The following is a 6,497-nucleotide window of genomic DNA, read 5'->3' as shown; positions in this document are numbered from 1 at the left end:
TTCTGTTCTTCACTATAGTTTCAACCAGTTTGGCTGATACTGAAGTGAGGCTTATGGACTTGTAATTGCCAGGATCACCTCTGGAACCTTTTAAAAATATTGCCACCACTTTAGATCACTCGCACTTCCCCTGGTGTTAAATGTGGTTGCCTGCTACTTGAGTGATGTTTTTCCCAGCACATACATTGTGCCTGTACTTCAATGCCACACTGAATTCTAGGTAGTTTCTGCATGTACTTAACAGTGTTGGTTTTGATCTAGAAATTCTTTTTGGTTCTGGGTTCCCTGTAGATTAGAGAGCACTACATTCATGTGGTTACACATAGAGTATGGATAGATTGAGTTACTCAAGTTTATTATACAGATACAAGGAAAAATATTTTGTCTGCTTGTTGATGCCTCTCTCTTGATAAAGTGAGTCCAAATTTGTTGGCCTTTAGAATATGTTGGAAAAATCTATTTTTACAGTGTTTTATTTTGAGGGATGATAGTGGCTGCATGAGGGAGGTTTGTTTTAGTGTTTAAGGGAATTCTAAATGTTGACATTACTCAATTTGAATTTTGTTAAGACTGTATTGCATATGCATCTAGAGTCTTGGAATAGGTACATTTAAATAAAAAACCTTTGAAATTTGTCTGTCTCCATTAAGTAAACATAATTAGGATGCATCAGATGAGGTATTTCCAGTAGAGAGAGGGAAGTGTTAGTACCATAGTATAAGGCACTAGTAAGACCTCATCTGAAATACTGTGTGAAATTCTGGTCTCCCATGTTTAAGAAAGATGAATTCAAACCAGAACAGGTGTAGAGAAAGGTTACTAGGATGTTCTGAGAAACAGAAAACTTACCTTATGAAAGGAGACTCAAGGAGCTTGACTTGTTTAGATTAACCAAAAGGCGGCTTAGGAGAGAGATGATTGCTCTCCATAAATATATCAAAGGGATAAATACCAGGGAGGGAGAGGAATTGTTTAAGGTAAGTGCTAATGTTGACACTAGAACAAATGGATATAAAACTGTCCATCAATAAGTTTAGGCTTGAAATTAGACAATGATTTCTAACCATCAGAGGCGTGAAGTTCTGGAATAGCCTTCCAAGGAGAGTAATGGACGCAAAAACAATCTAACTCTCATTGAGACTGAGCTTGATAAGTTTATAGAGAGGATGATATGATGAGACTGCCTACAATGGCCTGTAGCCAATCTGCAACTGCTAGCAGCAAATATCTCTAACAGCTGGTCATGGGATACTAGATGGGGAGGGGTCTGAGTTACTAGAGAGAATTCTTTCCCAGGTATTTGTCTGGTGGGTGTTGCTCACATGCTTATGGTCTACCTGATCATCATATTTGTGGTCGGGAAGGAATTTTTCCCCAGGTCAGATTGGCAGAGACCCTAGGGTTGCCTTCTTCTGAAGCATTGGGGCCTGGATAACTTGCAGATTTAAACTAGTATAAATGGTGGATTCTCTATAACTTGAAGTCTTTAAATCATGATTTGAGGACTTCAGTAACTCAGCCAGAAATTAGGGATCTATTACAGGAATGGGTGGTTGCGGTTCTGTGCTGGAGGTCAGACTAGATGATCATGAGGGTCAGTGGCTTCCTGTGAGAAAGTGATCAAATGTCATAGTGGACCAGGGCACAAAGGAATTAATTATTTGTGCAAAAAACAAGAGCTGAAACTGTCCCTGCCCTAACACCACCAGCCAATAATATCAAGATTGGAGGGAAATAATCTTTAAACAGTACTAGTCTGACAAAGATCTTGGATTCCAGGCAGAGAAGACCTAATAGAGACGAGGTGAGTAACCCTAAGCTAATAACTCTAGAAGCAGCCAACCATGGGAGAAGGGTTAAAACAGCAACATAACTAAATCCAGTCTAACAAACAATATAAGTCAAACTTTAGGAAGAGGGTGACTGTGATTTAGAGCAGGCAAGAAAGTCAATATTTCTCATACCTGCTTTCATTAGGTCTGAACTTAGCTTGTAATGGTAATCCATGCATGCAATTTCCATGTACGTCAATAGAAGTTCTGCTACAGAGTGAAGGTTGTATATGACCCATAATATTGACTGAGTAGATTTGTAATTACTGCTTGTTAGCAGCTATTGGAATGGCTCTGAATCCATGTGAGGAGGATGCTTTTTAAAATGTGAAACTGCTAAAATTTCATTAAGGCATGTCAATCATGTCAAGGCCTGTTTAGATACATTTTTACGTTTCAGATCATTGATTTAATACCATAAAAGTGGTTCCAAAGAAGTAATTATTGTAGATTGATTTGAGTCCATATAGGAACCATTCATATTGTATTTCAAATTCTGATTAATTTTAAGTCTCTTGTTGTATTTTATGATGCCATATAATCCATGGTAAGGAAGGATAAGCAAGTATTGCAGTACTACAAACAACTTGTCATCACTTGAGTTGCATTTCAGACTGAGGCTGTCAATCTGCATTCAGTTACCATGGTTATGCTGAAGCATTTAACAAGCAAGACTGTGTGAAAGTTGCTCTCTTCCTCCTCAGACAATTTATGATACAAAGAGATTAATTTAAATGAGTATTTAAATAATGTACAGCTAATTAAATCAAGCTAGCTAATTAAATCAAGCTAACTACACTTACATATTTAAGAGCTAGACCAATCAAAGTTTAAAATGTGATGGGATAATAAGGCAAACAGGATAGTAATTTAACATAGTAAATATGCACAATCGAAATGAGTTACAACAGGCTGGAGTAAGAAAACAGCACTGAGGGCCTGATCCATTGCCCATTAATGCCCATGATATCAGAGATTGGACAAATCTGTCCCCTTTTCCATTGCTTCACAGTGCTAGCAGTGCAGTTCTACTGTGCCAGGGAGATGTTGGAGACCAGTACAGGAAGTGCATGCCCCGCAGCCTGCTGCATGCAAGCCCCTGCATGGTAGAGGAAGGGATTAAGAAGAGGTGGAGTATACGAAGGCAGACTAGGATTGGGCTGGAGTATCCAGTGTTGCAAGAAACTTCCCCTCTCTCCCCCACTCGTTGATTGCGTCAGTGCCTTGTAGCGGTTATTACAGGCATTGGGCTGAAAAATAATCTCTGTGGAGTGGCTTCATGGGTCTTGTGCGGCCTGTCGAGGAGGATTGATCTTTCCCTGTCCTGTTCACCAGCTCTTGAGCTAGAGTCTGGGGTCTAAATTGGGCCAAAAGTTGCTAGCATTGAAGGAGGCTAGTAAATGTGACTTCTGTAAATGAAATAAGTCTGTGTACAAAACCTAGAGGGAATCCACATACTAGTAGCTTGTGCAACATTTGGAAGTGCTTGGCATCAGACTATGTTGTGGTGTATTCTGTATGAACTGTTGTTGGTCTACTCTGGAATGCTTCCTCTGTATTATGTAGCATTGTGCACCCTGACAGTGCTGTATAAATAGTTGTGTTTTACACTAATTCACTAAAATAGAAGCTCAAGAAAGGGAGGTCAAACTAAGTCTAAGTGGCCAACCAGGCATGTTCATAATACACTTGCAAAATAAAAGAAACAAAAATAGTTAATGTAAACATTTAAATGCAAGTGCAAATTCAGGTCTAACTCAGGAAGTCTAACAGAGCTACTGTAAAGTAGGTTGTTAATTGTTAATCTGAGTCTGTACCATATATTTTTTTAATTCAGTTGATCCAGCAACTTCTTAGTATATTTCAGATTCCAAATTAGATTACTCTAAGATATATCATCTTAAACTTTGCTGGGTTCTAGATCGATGGATGCTTCTGGTTTTAGCTAAGCAAGTCTGACTAAGCAGGAACCAACCCCTGAGTAGGAGATGGAAAATTTTAATTCTTCTTTTTGTAAGAGTTCACAGTGCATTATAGTATTGTAAATTCTATATTGTGTCCAATGGCATTAAGTGGCTGAATAGTCTAATTACAACATTGGCCTGAATTTTATAAAGGTGCTGAACACCCCCAACTCTCTTGGCTTCACTGACAGTTGTGGGTGCTTGGCCCCTTTGAAAATCAGTTCACTGCTAGGAGCAGCTGTCATGCTGCGAAGTTTAGTGCATGAGTGAAACAATAACAAAAAGATTTACACAGCTACTGTGCTATGCTAGCAATAGCAAAAATTCTCCACTGTCGATTGCTGAGTCCCACAATTCTTAATGTTCATCTTCCTAATATAGTTGACAGTTAAGAAATTCATTGATATGCCCATTTCATATACTCTTTAAGGAGCTTTCCTGTTCAAATCCAGCAGCTGTGGAACATCTTCACTTTCAGTTTTCATAGACTCAGAACATGGATGTTGGGGGCTCTAACTTTACTTTCCTAGGAGCTTGTCTTGAATATTCTGTCTGGTTCTCTTTCAGTAGTGCTTTTTGCTTCTTTGAGGTCTGCAGAATTTCCCTTTGTAAGCCAGGAGGCCTGTTCTTTACAATAATATGTCCACATTGTTTTCAATATGAACAAAAGCTAATGAATGCTGTTTTTGCAGTGTGTGACTAGCGCTATTAAAATGTAGGGGCCAAAATCCCCCATAGTAAAAAACTCATCCACAACCTATTACAGTCCCAAGTCAGTGACCCAATTCAGGTGCAAACAGAAATGGTAATCATACAAAAAAGAGAGTTTAGCTTAATTGCCACAGTTCACAATCCAAGCAGATGACCAGAGGCACAAAGGTTCAGTTTTTGCTTGTATCTGAAATATGGAACAAAATCTTGCAGCGTTGCAAAGTAGCTATCAGCCTTGCGGTCAGTACAAGAAAAGCTTACTGAGCTGCTGTAATGCAGGAGTATCTAAAGAGATTTCTCTCTGCATGAAGTGGAGGGGGCTGAAAGAGGAGGGTCCAAAGCCCTGGGAAGTGAGTTGGAGTCCTTCCACTGATTACAGTGGGCTTTAGATCAGGCCTTTAATGCCCAGTACTGGCCTATGGCTACTCACGCTCAGGGTGCTTTTCCTATCTAGGCTTAGCAGTCCCCTTTAAAATATTTTTGTACACATAGTTTAGGCCCTTTTTTGGCTTTCAATTTATTTTCCCCAGTCTTTTGCGAAAGAGGACAAATGGTTAATTTAATTTTTGCCTGAAATTTAATTTTCTGCTTGAAGCCAGTGTTTAATCCCATTATAATCTCACAAAAAAGGTTTGCAGTGGAAATATGTGCAGAACAGTAGCAGTGGCGATATTGCTTATATATTTTAGACAAAGTTATATTTTATAGGAGGACTCTCTGTTCCTCATACTATTTCATCTATAATTTGCTTTATCAATACTGCAACAGCCATTCTCCTGCATGGATGTTTTTTATGGCTCTAATAACCACCATTAAACCTAAATAACAATCCAACTAAATAACTATCAAATGTTGCCCTAATCATTTTTCAGAATTATGTCTGATTTCTCTCAGAGCTGATAAAGGAAACATTGAAAATGGATTTTAAAGAGATAGTGTAGTTTTATCTGCACAATTGTTTAATTAAGAAGTGTATAATGGTGGAGTGAGGAGGAAGAGAAATTTTTTTAAAACAAGATTGGTACTTACATTTCCTCACTCACCCCCTTTATCTGCTACATGGCATTGTCTCTGTATGCATTGTGGCTGAGCACAGTGATGTCTGATCAGAGATCATGGTTATTTGATGGAAGAAATTCTAGTTTAGTTTTTGAAGTTGTTCAGTCATCATTTCAGAAGTGGATTGCATCTTGCATGGACTTATCGAGAAGGCTCAGAGGGCTTTGAATTGTGGTATATAGCCAACCTATTTAACAGAGCTTGTATTCAGACTTACTGGGTTGAAAGAGCTAAAAGAGAAGGACTGAGCTCTGAGCTGACAGACTATCGCCTGAGCTGTGAATAAGTTCAGGTTTATTCGGTCCAGCACTTGAGCTCAGATTGCCTCCTTGCAGGGAAAGAGGAAGAGGGCCAGCAAGGCAGGAAAACTCAATGGTTCCCCTCAGAGTTCCCTGCCAAGCATTTTATGAAGGGGGAAGGGTTTGGGAGGCTACAGTATTCATTTGGGAGTGAGATTTCCCAACCCCAGAGATGCTAGGATTTGAGTGGGGTGTTTTTTTCCTATGCACTTATTCAGAAGAGAGACTCCTGCCTATGATTAGCAGTGGCATAATCCTTTTGCCACACGTGTAGTTTCGCAGCAAGAGGCAGCTAGTTAGATTTTTCTAACTAGAGTCCCAAATTTATGGATTTGACACCTGCACTTATTAGCATTATGTCATACATGCATGTAACATCAAAGCTACTTTGTCCATTGTTATGAGACTTTGTGTTGCAATTATAATAGCCATTTTTTAATCTTGATGGCTACAAATGTTAATCTTCAGCAAGGCAAATCTAATTTGTGATGGTCTATTACCTTTTCTTTAAGGTTGGCTGAGTTTCTTTTACCAGTTGAGTCTTTATCAGGGCTGGTGCAACCATTTAGGTGAACTAGGCAGTTGCCTAGGGCGCCAAGATTTGGGAGCGCCAAAAAGTGGCGCCCCCCCCC

Source organism: Chelonoidis abingdonii, chromosome 1, assembly GCF_003597395.2.
Source record: "Chelonoidis abingdonii isolate Lonesome George chromosome 1, CheloAbing_2.0, whole genome shotgun sequence".
Classification (NCBI taxonomy): Eukaryota; Metazoa; Chordata; order Testudines; family Testudinidae; genus Chelonoidis; species Chelonoidis abingdonii.
This window is presented reverse-complemented; position numbering follows the sequence as displayed.